This window comes from Ixodes scapularis, unplaced genomic scaffold, assembly GCF_016920785.2.
Source record: "Ixodes scapularis isolate PalLabHiFi unplaced genomic scaffold, ASM1692078v2 PGA_scaffold10__122_contigs__length_95168666, whole genome shotgun sequence".
Taxonomy (NCBI): domain Eukaryota; kingdom Metazoa; phylum Arthropoda; class Arachnida; order Ixodida; family Ixodidae; genus Ixodes; species Ixodes scapularis.
The window spans coordinates 8407685-8425651 of record NW_024609836.1 but is presented as its reverse complement, the minus strand read 5'-3'; positions in this window follow the sequence as shown (position 1 = coordinate 8425651).

Sequence of the window (17967 nt, the reverse complement as noted above, 5' to 3'; positions counted from 1 at the left end):
GACGTCTGGCACCCCTGTACTGGTACAGGGGTGCCAGTACAGGGGTGCCTGTACCCCTGTACTGGCACCCCTGTACCTCCAGATTCTGGGGGTCATGCTCACTCCCACTCTCGACTTCACCATCCACGTGTCGAGTATTGTGGTGAAGGCTCGCAGAACTCCTGGATTCGTTACCAGGGTCTCGCGCTTTAGTGGCCCGGCCTTTCGAGTACTCTACACGGCCCTGGTACTCCCACGACTCGAGTATTGTGCGGCCATCTGGAGCCCCCATCAAGCTCACCTCTCACAGCGCCTGGAGGGAGTTCAGCGTCGTGCAAGACGGACTCTCCTGGCACACACCTGTTGGCCACTTGCCAGGTCACAGTCGTACGAGGATCGACTAAGGGGAGTGAACTGGCATTCTCTTGACCACCGGCAGGTCGTAGCGCGTGTCAAACTTTTGTGCCGACTCCTGGACGGCTCAATGTGCGACACTTATTTGGAGAGTGTTGTTCGGATCAACAGGCGTTCCGGGCAACTCCGACATGGCCACTCTTCTGTCCCAGCTGCAATTGAAGCTTTCTTGGCGGCCTCCCCTAGACATACGTGTCCTTTACCTTAAGACAGGCAGGACTCTGCTTCTGTGTCGGGTGTTTTCGCGAGCCCGGGGCAACCAACGTCCCTAACTCATCATGTGGTGTGTGTCGCGGTGGGGGGCGGTCGTGTGTGCCTAGTCTCCTGGGGTGCTATGTTGCGCTTTTTGGGCTCCCGGGAGGCTCGGGGGGGGGGGGGGCTGGCGTTGTCGACTGGGGCGATCGGAGATTGGATGTTGACAGAAGAAAACAAAATCAACATCCCATCTGCGTTTGCTGCGTTGTTGACGTCACTTCCTTCTTAAGGGTCTCCTGGGGGTCCGGGGGGCGCAACATGGCACCCCTGGTGAGCTGGGAGACGGGGCGCACACGCCCTTTCCTGACAGCGTCTTTTTGTGAAGGGACAAGCTTCCTACCACAGGGTGGGGAGCCCTAATGTCGCACCTCGTGGTGCTGTGTGTGGGAGGGTGGGGGGGGGGGGGGGGGGTTTCATCATTGTTTTTGGAGTGTTCTGCAAATCCGACACTAAGATTGCTTAGATTTTTTTTTTTTTGAAATTTGTGATTGTTTTCCCGGTTGCTTGATTGTTGTTTCTCTGATTGCTTGTTTTCTGCTTTTATTGTTTGTTTCCTGGGGGGTTGGCCAGCAGACGCTCTCGCGTACGGGCTTTCGCCTATCTGCTCTCGCCTCGCACGCCCCCCAGGACAGTCTGCTCTTTGTGCTAATAAAGATTATTATTATTATTATTATTATTAAGTGTCTATCAGCCCTGAAAACAACAATGGGATGGACATTCCAGGGCCCCGTGACCTCGAAGAAACCAAGGCGAAAGCAAGCAACCAGCAACGTGTCCGTGCTCAGAGCCAGTGCAACGGGCGACGATGAATTAAGCTCGACCCTGCAACAGTTCTGGGAACTTGAAAGCCTCGGCATAAAAGGACTCAACGACCAACTCTGCTCAAGACGAGTCTGTATTACACGGTTTTGAGGAGACCATCACCATGACAGATGGAAGATACCACGTTGCTCTTCCCTGGAACTCTCAGAACCTCGGAGATCTCGGCAATAACAGAAAGGTGGCAGAGAAGAGACTGCAAAGGCTCTACCATCGCTTGGCTCGAGACGAGGAACTTCTTCTGAAATACGACTCTGCTATGGGGCAATACCTAAACGACGGACATGCAGAGAAAGTGACAAAAGAAACCAACGAAAAGGAAAATGTGTACTACATGCCACACAGAGCAGTTATCCGAGAAGCTTCAGCCACTACAAAGTTGCGAGTGGTTTTCGATGCGTCTTCGCACACTACAAAAGAGCTCTCGCTTGATGACCATCTGGAGAAAGGACCTAATCTAAACAACGACCTGCTGAAGATACTGGTGAACTTCCGTTTTCACAGGATAACACTAACAGCTCACATTCAGAAAGATTTTCTTCAAATCAGCGTGATACCTGAGGACAGGAATGTTTTCTTTGGTTTGACAGCCCTCACGTTTCTGGAGAAGAATTGCCTCCCATCCAAGAGTCAGCGGCTCTTTGTCCATCAATGAATTGGAGGAGGCAGAGAGATACTGGACGAAACACATTCAGGAAGAGAGCTACAGCGAAGAAAAAGCAAGCCTCGTCGATGGTGACCGCCTGCGGTCGAGCTCGCGTATCCGGGACCTGCACCCTTTCTTGGATGACGACAGTGTGATCCGCATTGAGACTCGACTGCAGAATGCCTCGGCACCCGACGAGACCAACTTTCCGGTGCTACTTCTGGGAGACAACCGTTTCATGGAGCTCCTCGTTGAGCACACGCATGTTTGCATTCTGCATGGTGGTGCGAGTGCTACCCTGTGTGAACTGCGGGAGCACTACTGGGTTGTGAGAGGGCGACAGTGTGTAAAACGAGTGATTGGACGCTGTAAGATGTGCCTTTGACTCAAGCTCAAGCCCATGACCGCCCCGATGGCACCTCTGCCTGAAGACCGCGTAACAAAAGCAGAACCGTTTGAGGTCTGTTGCGTGGACTTTGCTAGACCGATGTTCGTGAAATCCGGAACAAACAGTGTCAAGGCATATATTCTTGTATTCACATGCACTGTTACGCAAGTGATACATTTAGAACTTGTCCTGGATATGTCTACCAACGCCTTTCTAATGGCTTTCAGACGCTTTGTGTCAAGGCGTTGGTTGCCGCGAATGATGTGTTCAGATAATGCACTGAATTTCAAACGAGCTGCTAAAGATCTAAAGCAGATGTACGCTACTGCGCGACCCACCCGATCACTTGAAGGTTTATCGTTGAAAGACCTCCATGGTTGGGTGGGTTTTGGGAGTGTATGGTGGGATCGGTTAAGAGTTGCGTTTAGTCTACGTGGTCGTGGCGTAGACCGAGCCACACCCCGGCAACCCAAAAATTTCCCCGTTTCTCTCTCTCTCCTGGTCATAAAACACTATGCTCCGACCACGTAAACTAAACTGTCTCCTAAACTCCCCGCCTTTGGGTCGGGTTTCCAAAGTCCGTGTCCCCTCCCCGCTGCTCAAGTGATTTGTGGTATACGAGCCGGTAGACTGAGGTGGCGTGTGAAACTCTATCCCCAACATCCTCCCCGTAAATGAGCTCAGCTCATCTCAAGCTGGTATAGACGCTGAAAAGGGCGCCTGACCTCCGAGCCGTTACACAATTTTATCTTACAGGCTCGCACATTTACGTCCCGACCTGGGAAACACTCCAGAATCCTGCAGGCTTTTTAAACAATCGAGGAACGTGATGGTCATGCACAATTACAACATCACCGACATTGAAACCGCTGTTGGATTGAGGCTTACGAGCATGGGCACTTCATAGGTTATACAGATATTCTTTAGCCCACCTGTTCCAAAACATATTCATCAATTGCCTGGCAGTGTGACCATCATCCAACCAACTTCGTTCGAGTGGGATGTCACGTCTCCTTTTTTTGATGAGGTAATGTGGTTAGCCTCCTACCACAAAGGAAGTGAGCCGGAGTTAAGTCATTTGGTTCGTTTGGTTCGGAGTAGACATAAGTCATTGGTCGAGAGTTTATCACAGCCTCAACTTCCGTTAATACAGTTGTGATCTGACCGACATGAAGCGCAGCTTTGCCGATGTTTCTGTTCAGGCAACTCTTAACCAATCCCACCATATGCTCCCAAAAACCACCCCACCATGAAGTTCTTTCAACAATAAACCTCCAAGTGATCCGGTGGGTGGCGCAGTAGTCTTTCAATTCGGAACTACATAACACATCGTACATCTGCTTTAGATCTTTAGCAGCTCGTTTGAAAGTCAGAGCATTATCTGAACACATCATTCGCGGCAACCAACGCCTTGACACAAAGCGTCTGAAAGCCATTAGAAAGGCGTTAGTAGACATATCCAGGACAGGTTCTAAATGTATCGCTCGCGTAACGGTGCATGTGAATACAAGAATATATGCCTTGACACTGTTTGTTCCGGATTTCACGAACATCGGTCCAGCAAAGTCCACGCCACAGACCTCGAACGGTTCTGCCTTTGTTACACGCTCCGTAATCGAATCAGGTCGTGGGATTCCGAGGGACTTCTGTCCCCGTAATCGGGACGTAATCCCACGAGCCAGCCAACTCCCATCTGGTCCCCTTGATCCACGTCAGCACAAGACATTCTGGAGCAGATCCAGCGGAAAGCTGCATTCGGGGTCTACGCCCGGAGTTCCCCGATCCCTGGTCTCCAACCAAGAGACATTTCGACGAGCCAGCTGCTTAGAACCTCGGGATGGACAAGCCTCGCTACCAGGAGAGACATGGCCACCCTGAGACTTTTAGCAACCCAGGGGTGAGAGAGTTGAAACAAGTTTTGGAGCAATTTTTGGAGCAGAAAAATCTGGATTTTGGAGCAGCTTAGGAGCACAAAATTCTCGTTTTGGGGCAGCAGTTTACGCATCTTGGAGCAACTTTGGAGCAGAAAAGTCTACAGATTGGAGCAGATTAAGAGCAGAAAATGTTAGAGCAGCTTATCAGCATCTGAAATCATAAAAATTGGATTTAAATCACATAAATCTTATTTTTCTTTTTTAATCGTTTTTTTTTTTTTTTTCTCTCTGGTTTCATTAAGTCATCAGCGCCGATACGCACCGATATAAAAAAAACACGAAAAGGCACACCCGAGTTCAATGCGTATAGATGAGGACAAGAAACACAGGCTTGTTGCAAAGTTAGGTGGTCACCAGGTACCTCAAGCTTATACAAACTGGTGCCAAAGCTCAATTGTAGTGCAAAACTTTTTAAAGCAGTGATTCGAGAGCATGAACAGGGAAGCACAATTTGCTAGAACCAGGGGCCCTATGTTGCACGTTTTGGACTCCCACGGCGACTACGGAGAAGTAAGTGACGTCAACGACGCAGCAAATGCAGATTGGATGTTGACTAATCTCTCAACAATCAACATCCAATCTGCATTCGCTGCGTTGTTGACGTCACTTCCTTGTCGCGTCGGAGTCCAAAACGTGCAACAAAAGGCCCAGACATCGATCGGACGCTCATAGAAAGCACGTACAGATAGAAAAGAACTCACCACAAAAGTGAGTCACAAGGTAAATAGTGAATTGGTAGACACACTATGAGCACCACGTGCACGCTAAATACAGGTGTGTGACCAATTCCTTCGACTGTGCAGGCACTAGAAGCACGAGTGGGACAACCCAAAGCACTCACACAACGGCGCCGTCCATTTTGACGAGAAGATTAGAGACACGAATGAACAATTACACAATGAAGGCGCTCAATAGCACTTTTAAGAAAAGGTTTACTCTCAAAACGAAAGAAATACTTGCTCATCATGATAGCTCGTGCATCGTACCTCTCGCGGCGAGAAAGCGAGACCGCTTGACAGCATACCGGTAGCATGCCGTCAAAAATGGCAGCAGAAAGCAGTAGGAAAATCGTGAAAAGACCAGTCATCATAGGTATAGAAGGGTACTACATCTGAAATCTTCGAATCTGGCGGTTGCTTGCGCCACCCTGTACCCGTGCAGTGTACTTTACTACGACGAGATTGAATGTTGCCAACCAAGCTCTCGTTTCCCGCTAAATCTAGCGTCGCCGCAAACGTTTTTTTTTTTTTTTTTTTTTTGTGCGTAATTTTGGTGCAGTCTAGCGCAATATCTTCCAATTTCGCGTTTTTGGCGCAACTAGGCACAGAAATTTGGGATTGTATCAAAATGGCGCAACTGGCGCAGCTGTCACACCCCTGGCAAGCATCATTTGACCAGGGATACCCCAAGATGATTACCTGAGCACAGTCCCACGCAGGAACCACCGTACCGGTCATCTGGAGCCCCTGCTCGCAAGAACCGAGCGCCACGCAAGCTCATGCCTCGTCCGCGCTGTACAACTATGGCGTTCATTGCCACCAAGAATTGTCAGCATGCCCCTGAGTGACAAACCTGAAATACTGGAACTTTGTCGCAAGGCTGGAGCACACCTACGATCACATGCAAAACCCTGCCCCATCCCTCACGGTGCATCACTGCCCCGCCCTTCATTATACCTCACTGTTCATTAATCACTAACATAATCACCCCCTCTAGACAGGCCTCACAGGCATTATTGTACGGGCTACACGCCTTTCTGTGGCGCCTGCGCTCATGAGCGCAAATAAATACCAATACCAAATACCAATACATAATTTTTTAAGCACTAATATAATTTGTTGCTTATTGGATTGGATTGGATTGGGTTTTCCTGGCGCAAAAGCATCTAAGGCTATAATGCACCAGGTACATAAACTATTGCCGAAAAGGGTTAGGGAGAAAAAAGAGCTCTAGTAGCAGATGATGGGATAAAACTATGAACATGAGGTGTGTATAAGTGTAAAAGGTATGAAACTGACTTTAGGGACTTAAAAAAAATCACAGTCGGTGTAGAAGGCCGATTGCTTTAAAGGAGCTGTGCAACAATTTCAGGGCTTTGCTTAAATAATTGTGGAAGTTGATGCCTGACACTTCTGCAGTGAACTACAGAAAACAGATTTTGCCTGGATACCCTAGTTTTTACTTAAAAAAATGAAAAAGATCCAGGTTTTTGCCGCCTCTCAACTCGTGCATCGTCTTCCGGGTCACGTGCACAGTGACGTCACTAGAGTAGGCGCGGAGTTCCGGAAAAGTTCTCTCTTTAGAGCCATCAGCGAGCAGCGAGAACTCATCCGCTGCCGACCGCGTGACCACCCGTCCTTGCCAGTGTGGCGCTGTCCCCCTCCCCCTCCGGCTTCTGGCGGCTGTTCGCGGTTTTGTGGACCTAGGATAGATGGCGCCACTAAAACTCCGTATAATAAAAGTTTTGTCGATGATACCAGGGTGTTGACGCATTTATATATATGTTGGAACGACAAGATTTGTAAAAAGAGTTACCTTTTATCGAGCAGGTATTCGCACAACTTGCTATCTTTCTTACAACGACCCAAGTGACGTCACGCCGCTTGTTTCTCATGGCCGCCGCTCGTGGCTGCAGGTCGGGAAATATTCCAAGTTTTGCCTCGCTATTACGCGGCGGAATCGCAACATTGCGATGAAAAGAGGTGTGTTTTCTGCCATTTGTGACACAGTGAACAATATCAAAAGCAGAAAATGCCAATTCCTTCAACGTTAAAATCGTTGCACAGCTCCTTTAAGGAAATTAAAAACACAAGAGTGTGGAATAAGAGGTTCATCGCCAAGTAAAATCATAAAATGTAATGGGGTATGCTCTTTGTATAGCTGCGAAAAATGGTCAAGGCGTTTTTGGTCATACGCATTACATTCAAGTAAAATATGATGTATGGTTAGATGGCTATGGCAATGCTCACACTCCGGGGAATCTTCGCCACGCAGAAGATGCCCGTGCGTTAGTCGTGTATGGCCAATCCTTAGACGGCAGAGAACCACCTCGTAGAAACGTTCGCGATGTCGGGCACTCTCCCATTCCTTCAGTATGTGCTTCACCGCATGTAACTTGTTGTTTACTTCGCGGTTCCATTCATGTTGCCATTTCTGCATTATGGAACGTTTCACCTTCTTACAGTAATCTTTTGGAGGGATTTCTCTTGTATCCACAAAGTGAATGACGGCAGAGCGAGCGGCCTGATCTGCCTCCTTGTTACCCGGGATGCCAACGTGACTTGGCACCCAGCAAAAAATAATTTCGTACCCGGTTTTGGTGGCTGATATTATCTTATCTTGCAGCTGAGCAACCAAAGGATTTTTGACTAAATTCAGTGAAACAAGGGCTTTTAATGCACTAAGAGAGTATGTGTAGACTACAGAGCGACGAAGCCTTTTCTTAAGTGTATACTCCATAGCAAGTAATAAACCCTGCAACTCTGCTGTTAAAATTGTAGCAGAAGGGTTAAGTTTCTTTACATGGCAAACAGATGGTCCAACCATTGCACAGCCAACAAAAGAATCTGTTTAAGTGCCATCTGTGTAAATGCTGAAGTGATGTTGGTACTGGCTTTGTATTTCAGAAAATTCTTGCCTCAGCACTTTATCGGGAGTATCTTTCTTTCTGTGATTTGTCAAGGTGAAATTACAGTTAATGAACGAATACTCCCAAGGAGCTGCAGAGCTTCTGTACTTTGTCACAGGGGGCTTTGGGTCAAGGTCAAAGTGCTCTGCTGCCTTAGCGTGCCTCAGAGCAAAGGGAGGGATTTCGAAAAGTCCTCTCAAACTTGATTTTTTCAACCGATTCAAGAGCTGGATGGAGAGGGACTGATCTTACTCGGAGTGAATACATAAACCCCAAAGCGAAACGTCTTTTCTCTAGAAAATATTCATTGGCCTCTGCATAGAGGCTGGCGATCGGAGAAGTGCGGAAAGCACCGGTGGCTAGCCGTAGCCCCTGATTATGAATGGGGTCCAACATCTTCAATGCCGAAGCTTTGGCTGGACCATACACAAAACTGCCATAATCGAGTCGGGAGCGAATTACTGCACGATAAATGCGCAGGAGACAGAGTCGATCAGAACCCCAAGATTGGTGGGACAACACTTTGAGAACGCCGAGTGATTTGATGCATTTTGACTTTAATTGCTTAATGTGCGGAACAAACGTTAACTTTGAGTCTAAGAGGAGACCTAGAAACTTGTGTCCACTTTTCACCTTGATAGGAAGTCCATAGATGGTTAAGGAGGGTTCTAGAAAAAATCCTTGCCGGCGAGAAAAGCATACACAGACAGTTTTTTCTGTAGAAAACCTAAAACCATTTGTATTAGCCCAGCTTGTTAAATTATTGATTGCCACTTGAACCCTCCTCTCACAGATGGAAAGATTGCATGATGACACTGAAACCTGAAGGTCATCAACGTAGATAGAATACTGAACTGAACGAGGTATTACATGGGCAATGGAGTTCATTTTTATAATAAAAAGAATGACGCTAAGTACACCCCCCTGGGGAACTCCATTCTCTTGCAAAAAATCTCGAGAGAAGGTGGTACCCAGCTTTACACGAAATGAACGACTTTCTAGATAACTTTTAATTGCGCCGAGCATGTGCCCACGGATACCAATGTCGATTAGGTCCTGCAGTATTCCAAATCGCCAGGCAGTATCATATGCCTTCTCCAGATCAAAAAACACGGAAAGGCAGTGTTGTTTGTTCACAAACGCCTCTCTCACGGCTGTCTCGAAACGAACCAAGTGATCTACTGTGGATCGGGAAGATCGAAAGCCACACTGGTATCTGTCTAGAATGTTGTTATTTTCAAGAAAATGCACGAGCCTTCTGTTAATCATTCTTTCAAGAGTCTTTGATAAACAACTTGTCAAAGCTATAGGCCTGTAGCTAGATGTGCATGAAGGATTCTTTCCTGGCTTCAGCAAAGGAACCACGAAGGCAACCCTCCAAGCAAACGGAAAATGGCTTTCAGACCAGATTTTATTGAAAAGGTATAGGATAAGCTCAAGAGTTGAAGGATGAAGATGTTGGCGCATAATGTAATGAACTCCATCTGGACCGGGTGAAGTCTGTTTAGGACAGTGGAGAACCATTTCAAGTTCACGCATTGTGAATGGAGCATTGTAGGGATCTTGAAAACCACTCGAAATGTTAACAGCCTTTTTTTCCATCTGTGCTTTGTGTTTAAGAAATGTAGGTGTGTAGTTTCTTGAGCTAGAAACAAATTCGAAATGTTCTCCAAGAATATCTGCCTGTTCCTCGAGGCTTTCAGGGCATATTTCATTTTTTGTCAAAAGAGGAACGGAAAAAGCATGATACGAGCCATTAATTTTATGAACTCGATCCCAAACCTCCTTTGGTGTTGCCTGACTGTTCACAGAAGATGTATACTTCCCCCAGCAATTCCTCCTTGACCGCCTGCGGACAAATCGTGCACGCGCCTTCATTTTCTTGAACGAAATAAGATTACTTGGCGTTGGATATTACCTAAATATGCCCCATGCTTTATTCTGTTTCTTCTTTGCCTCTTTGCAGTCCTGATTCCACCACGGCTTAGGCCGTTTGGGGAGGTGAGTGGACGTCATTGGTATTGCAAGCATAGCAGCTTCTAGTATGTGTTTTGTGACATGACCTGTTGCCTCATCGACAGAGAGCTGATGGAGGGATGTAATAGCTAAAAGAGATGATTGCTTAAAAAGTGTCCAGTTGGCTTTGTCAAACTTCCACCGAGGTGACCGTGTTGGAAGTGTGACAGGATGATTCTGGAAATCTAAAATAATGGGAAAATGATAGCTGCCATAGGGATTAGGGATGACTTTCCATGACAACAGTGGAACTAATGTCGGATGCACAAGTGAAAGGTCGATTGATGTGAATGTATGTGTTGCTGAGGAAAAGTGTGTAGCCTCTTTAGAGTTGAGCAAACACAATCCTGTTGAAACCAAAAAATGTTCAATAAGTGCTCCTCGTGTATCCCTTCATGCACTTTCCCACAGAGGGTTATGAGCATTAAAATCGCCTACGAGCACAAAAGGAGGAGGTAGCTAATCACAAAGAGCTTCGAGCTCTTTATACTCCAGGTGACAATTTGGAGATATGTATACAGAACAAATAGTTATTAAACGGTCAATCAGTATACGGACAGCAACAGCCTCTAGTGATGTGTTTAAGGGAACTTCAGTGCAAGGGACTGAGCGTTGTAAAACAACAGCAGAACCTCCAGACGAATGGCTCGAATGTTGACGATCCTTGCGAAACAGCTGGAAATGCTTCAGGATTTTCGAGTGACTTTCCTTCAGGTGAGTCTCTTGCAAACAGAAGGCAATAGGACTGTGCTCCTCCAGCAGGTCAGTAACATCATCATAGTTTGCAAGTAAGCCTCGACAGTTCCATTGAAGAAGAAGTGGAGGCATTAATATCGGAAGTAGATGAAAGTATACGGAACACAGTCAATTAAATCCAATCCAAAAATGTAGTTCCCACAAAAAAACTACTTTGGTGGAATTACTGGCTTTTTTGTTTTTTTTCTTAGATTTGGTTGTCTCCCACTCCATGTCGTCCTGATCGGACGAAAGAGCGGAAAGCTCGGTGGCCTCGTCTTTCGCCTCCACCTCTTGAGACGAGGCTTGTTGTATAGGTCTGGGCAATGTCAAGGCACGGGGCCGAACCTCCGGCCACGACCGCCCTCACTCAAAGGAGCAGTAGTGGAGGTGCTGGGCTGAGCGTCGCCCAACTCTATCTGTCCCTGCCCCTCAGCTGTTGAAGGAGCGGCGCGATGCCGCTCTTTGGACGAGGTCCTTGAGTTGGGAAAAGACTCTCGCTCCTTCTCCCTGGCGGGGGCCCTCGGAGTGGGGACAGACAGAGGGGTTCCCTGCCTGTCCCGTGGTCGGGAAGCAGCTGGCGCCCTCCCTCCAGAAACCGGAGGAAGCTGCTGCCGCTGCTGGGGGGTTGGGGACTGAAGAGCCACTGCGAGGACCTCAGGCGAGACCTGAGTGGCCTTCGATTCTGTTCGCGGTGCTGGTCCCCTTAGCACCGCTTGGGCAAAAGTTCCTTTTGCAAAAAAGGAATACTGTTGTTTTGCCTCCTGGTAGGTAATGTTCTTTTGTGCTTTAAGGGTTAGAATTTCTTTTTCTTGTTTCCATTGTGGGCATGTTCTGGCATAAGCAGCATGATTGCCTTGGCAGTTGACACATTTGAGAGTATTCTCACAAATGTCAGCAACATGGTCGTTGCTGCCACACTTTGCACAAGTTTCACGGTCCCGACAGTTCCGCGAGCCATGCCCGAAGCGCTGACATCAGAAACATCTTTGTGGATTGGGAATGAAAGGCCGGACTTTGCAGTGCAAATAACCAGCTTTAACGGTTGTAGGAAGCGTATGCAGCTCAAAGGTCAGTATCAGATGCTTGGTTGGCTGCTCCCGCCCGTCTTTGCGGATGGTGATTCGCTTGACGGCCACCACAGCCTGTTTCTGGAGTCCAGCCAGAATTTCGTCCTCACTGCAGTCAATGAGATCAGCCTCGGAGATGACACCTCGGACACTGTTCAGTGTCCGGTGTGGGCTGACCTTTATCTTGTGTTCTCCTAGACATGTCTGTTTTAGAAGTGTCCTGCTTTAACTTCAGTTTCTACTTCTACGAGAAGATTGCCAGAAAGCTTTTTCGCCTTGAAAGCTTTGCCAATGATGGCATCAAGGCATTTAGATACAAGGAAAGGCGAGAGCTTAGCCAGTGGCTTTTCATCAAGGGCTTGAAGGACAAAAATCTTGGAAACTTTGGTGGTTCAGATGCTTTTTCAAAAGTAAGTACGGAGCAACCCCTTTTAGGGGGGCGCACCGTGTTGGGTTTAGAAGAGGAGGCAGCCATAAGAGGCGAAGTTTGTTCGGAACCTGTGGTGTGCCGCCAACCACGGAGCCCAACAAGGGAATAGATAACACACCATAACAAAAAGGGCTCTGCTGGAGACGTTATGCTATTAGCACTGCCCAGGAACTATAACCAAATGTGGTTCTGGACAAGGGGTCTGTCACCACCCAAGGTTAGCCCTTGCCGCCAAAGAAGTTGAAAAAGGAAAGAAGAGAAATGAGAAGAGTGAAAAGGAGGGGAAGACAAGGGTGAAAGTAGGGAGGGGATAGTAGAAGCGGCGACTAGACTGAATCATCCTGGCCGGGCCTTACCAGGACTCCCGTCTACGAGAAGCAGGGGCCGAAGTGGTGTATTGCCTCGCCCGGGGGGCCCCGAAGGGTCCAAACCTACCCCGGGCTCGGCTCAACCACCAGGATGCCCTTTTCCCCAGACACGGGAAAGCCACACACAGCCAGACGTGGGCGGGCGAACCCGCATGGCTCGGGGTCCGTGGAGACGCCACTCTCCAAACACCTGCTTTCACAGGTGCCCCCTGCTGGGAATTTGTTGCTTATGATCTAATGTCAAACACACAAACAAGTATGACAATCAAGACTGTGGCGATTATCACCATTGGTACCAATTGCAGCATTTTTAAATACCAGGTTATAAAATAAAAATAGTCTAAAATCAATGCAAACATTTTAGCTAATCTAAGATATCCAGGTAAAGTTACATTATTGTGAGTAAAGCAGTTGGTGCTATCAAAGTCGCGACTTGTGACAATCGGCAAAACTTCCCAAGTCGCTGCAATATCCTTCCAGATCAAATGCCCCCCTCCTCCCCCTCTCCCCTCCCAAAAAAACAAATTACTTTTTTTTTATTACCAATCTCCTGATAACATTTAGTTACTTTCATTTTTTTACGCCGTCTTTTTCCTGATATCAGCTTTTCCAGTTCGAAAGAACGCCTGCCTGCTTGCACATCTGCTCACTGCAGCACGTTTCATAGGCGTTGGAAGCCGGTGAAATAGTGGTGAGCTTTAGTATTGCGTATACGAGCAAATGTAAGCACTGTGCGTTTGCCTTATTTTGCAAGTTCCACACTGCACGTGCACGGAGCCCGAAATTGCACGTCTTGGATTAGGACATGGCGGTGACGCGTACGCGCAACGTGGAACACACCACTCCAAGGCAAATGCACAGCGCTTGCGCTTGCTTCTATACGCAGCACTAAAGCTCTCCAGTAAGGTACAATCCCATACCGGCTGCAGCACTACGTTGGGTAATGAAAAGTGTTGTTTGCGTTCGGAAACAACGTTTCGCGAGCCATGATTGCGAGCAGTTCCGCCGTGCACGCTGAGCAGGAGAACTGGGGGACCCTCACTAGAGCGTTTCCCGTTACCGCCGAGGGAGGGCGAGCAACGAGCTGGAGACGCGAATACGGACTGGAAAGTGGAGCTGGCGGAACAACTGTTCAAAGAGACTGCGTTGCCGAGGTACCGGCGACAAGGCAATCCGCCCGTTGGTGCCTCACCGATGCGGCTAGAGGCCTGCGAGTGGACTCTCTTCCCTCGCCAGATCCCACCAAATGCAATCAAGTAGAATCCATCCAGACAATATCATGTATGCAAGGCCCAAGAGAAGAAGAGCGAGAGCCGCTGGGAGTGCAAGAAATGTGAAGTGGCACTTCACATGCCCGTCTGCTTCAAGACCTTCCACACCCACAAGGTACTCCGAGTGCATTGCTTCCGGAAGACATTCCCTAACAAAATAAAGTAAAAAGTGTTTACCTGCGAGTTTTATAGCAGAAGCTATAGAGCTTTCTTAATGACGCCACAGACGCCAGTCCACGTGGGGAACCGTTGCGCGCTACAACTCGCGGGAACAGGCGTCGATGCCACGGAAACGAAAGGGTTAACAGGGCGACATGTTGCTTTTGTCTTGGATTCAACCTGCCGCCCTTTGAGTGGCTCCTTACAACTCTCTATGAATAAACCAGTGTATTTAAAGTTCCCGGCCTTCCTGACTACAACAAGAACATCCTCAAGAACATAGATAACAAGAACTATCGGAGATCCATGACCACCTCCTTCCCAGGGACCATCCCGACCAAGACACGGGAGACGAAGGAGATACGACATATTAGCCACTAAAAGGCAAATACAGCTACAAAAAAAAAAATATTCTTAGAATTTCCACAGCAGTTCCTAAGGAGCTTAATAAAGAAATGCTCATGGAGTACAAGACAGTGTATGTTTAACTTCCTATAGTTAGAAACATTTTAATCCCAGTAATGCTACTACAAAAGTTAGTTGGTCGCAAAAGGCCCAAATGCGGGAGCTAGACAAATAAAAAAATTATGTAAATTGGTGTTAAATGTAACAACAGACTTGACAAACGTCAGCAAAAAATATTCCTAGAATTTCCACAGCAGTTCGAAAGGAGTATTATAAAGAAACGCTCATGAAGTACAAGACGGTGCAAAGTGCTGTCACATTTCAATGACAATCTGTGCAGTGATTTCAGCAACTATTTTTCTAGTAGTAGAAGCTCAGAATTAAAAACAGTAAGTAACTAGCACTTTTTTTTAACTACTTTAGAACTACTAGTTGGTGTTCATCTATACACCAATTCATGTTTACAAACAAACCGGAGCGCCCCTAGCGGACGCCACCGAAGCCGCACATGTGCAATGGGGGTGTGGGCAAGAAGCTCGCCGTCGCCCATAAACAAACCATTGAAATGCGATGTTGTTGGCGTCGGTGCAAGTCCCCCTGCCCTTTTTCGAGTTTGAATTGTAGATTCTATGTCTTCCTGGCGATGTCTGACGATCTTGAGCGGCGTCACCAAATTACCGAGGCTCAGTACACCGCAAAACTTTGTGTGAATAATGTGACATGTGGCGATTCATTCCGCATGGACGTCGCAGTATGCACGCTAATGCTTGATTCGCTTGATGAGATTTTGCTCGCAATTTTCAGTCGCGACGCCGCTCGGGCTGCAAAAGTGTGAACCGTAGCTGAGATGGTCGACGTCGATACTGAAAATCGCAAGCAGAATCGGACCAAGTGAATTAGGCATAACAAGTCGGTGATGGTCACTGGTAACAATGATCAACATCTTCATGTATCTACTGTTTACATCGAGCCTGCTTACCAACCTTCAAATTTAAGTCTTTTGAGGCCTGCAATTACTTCTTATCGCAAGTACCGGGCCGACATTTGGTCTACGGGCCGGCGTCGTCTAAGAGAGCAGACGACAAGCAGAAACGTTTGAAAGAGCAGACGACAGTTTGAACAATCAGAACGTTGTTTGAATTTGAAGACGCACTGAACGTAATCCGCAGGTGGTCCGCACAACTTGACGGTTTTCTCGCGTTCATGTCGGAACAAAACAAATAAATCTGATAACCACAAGTATCCGTGAATTCAACCTAAAGGGCTTCTCCCCCAAGCAATCCTTGTCCGACGGCGTCTGCACTTCCCTTTTCACGGCACATATCCAGATCCTCAGACGAACCGAGCGCGTGAAAACTGACCTTCAAACTTTTCTCGACACTATTGGTACGGACCCAGTCGCGGCGTTTTGACGAGAAGGCAGGTTTTTGTCTGGTTCCTTTCAAAACAATGCCGGAATACATGTCTGGCGTGGGGACTTCTGCCCACAGTTCCAGACCGGAAGTGCGACCGACGCGCCACCACCGCGCCGTGACGTACCAGAGATGAGTCCGTGTATAGTGCATTGTGCAATTTTCGAGGTAAGCCCTCAACTTTCTGGTGATGCACCGTCATATACCATCACACAAATAACTCTCCAAACTCAAGGACATAGTCGTCTTCAGTTCCATCTTCCGTTTGGTCCGAGGCAAAAACATTTTACGATGACGGGCAGCAGAGCACCCACGCAACGTTGCGACACTGCCGTGTTCATCCTAAAAATCTACAGCTTGCCGCTGACAACACTTAAATGAAGGCACTCACCTTCTTGAGCCTGGGCCTGACCTTTCGTAGAACTGAAGTTCCTTACGCATTGGCGCCGCTCAAGGCTCGTAGACTCCAACGCACAATGGCACAGGACAGCGGCGAAGGCACAGCGTGGCCTAGGGTAGAAATATACTTTTGTAAAGAGCCGTTGATTAGCCCTTTGAGTACCATGCCCAAGTATAATTGCTCCTGTGTGTTTTCAGCTGTGGTTTGCTTTCTGTCACTCCCGACAGGGCTCTGGGATAGCCAGGAACTCTTTTCCTTGTTGTGTCACTTTTTGGTCACTTTTTGGCAGCATGTAAAATGCTTGTTAGGGCAATTTTCGCTTCGGTATGCTTTTTCATTAAGGAACAAAACTCCCTAGGTTAAGTTCCGGGCAATTTCAAGAATTTCCCAACGTTTTACGGCAAAATGTTGGCAATTCCAGCGTTTTGGAAGGTTTCGCTGTGGTATTGTAATGGCGTGAGTGAGTCTTGCTCAATTCGATCGGGCAGCAATGAAGTTACAAGATTGAAGTTGCAAACATCAAAATCTGTAAGAATCGAGGATCAACCTTATCAAAAAGCTCTGCAGCCTTTTGCCTCAGCCTCCCATCCAGACAGAATCACCCCAAAAAGCAGACAAAAAAAAAATTGGCCTCATAGTTGTGTCAAATACCGTGGAAGCCAATACTGGCAACTCCCGCGGAAAACGGGCGAAAAGTGATTGCAGCGCCCCTGGCGAGCTCGGAGTCTCCGCTAGCAGACAAATTCTCCAAAATGCATTGGTTTTGCCTATCTCCGTGCGAGGTGACCAACGAAAAAAAATTGTCACGCACATTCGCTGCTTTAAAAGTTAAAAAAATGGGTGCCAGCTCATGAGTGAAGGACATTCTCTTCGCGGGGAAAGATGTTACAGCTTTCTGGGTGCAATTTCGGAGTTCTCCCGAAGAAAACATTCTGTCACAACTTATGTAAGCCAAGCAAAACACGAATGTATGCCTTCGCGCTGTTTCGTGAAAAAGGGAAATGTACAAACTTTTCAGAACATAGCTTCGTTTCAACTTTATTGTTCTTATCAGTCAATTCGTTTTGTCGTTGCAATTCCCATTTCTCATGAATGTCTTGCTTATAACCGTTTCGTCGAACAGGCGAGCTGGCTAATCCCGCTAAGATCGTCTCCGGATGAAGAAGCAGAAGTCTATTTCGAACCACGTACGTTACGGCGATGTCAGTATGCTCCGAAAGAAGTCGTTGTGCATATGCAAATCTGACACGATTATAGATTAACAACAGCGGAGTTACGAAAAAAGCAGACTTCGCGCGCTTGCAAAGAAAAAAGGGGAGAGCGTCGTAGCCCCGCGAAAAAAGGTGATTTCAGTCACGTTATTTTCAGTGCACAAATTCCGATTGTTAGCGCGGGGACGACCAACATCTTCTTCTTTCCATTTTTGAGTCTTCTTTCTTTTATATTTTTGAGGCGACGCCACTCTGCCGCGTTGTTTCTTCCTCCTGCTTATATGTTGCTGTGTATATTTTTTGTTTCCTTTTTGCTTTTTTTTCTTTATTGCCCGACGTGTAAACCATCGCTTATCCTTGCTTTGTTTGGCTTAGTTTGTACTCCCTTTCCTTCGCTTCGGCGCTTACTACCCCCGATTCGTCTGCG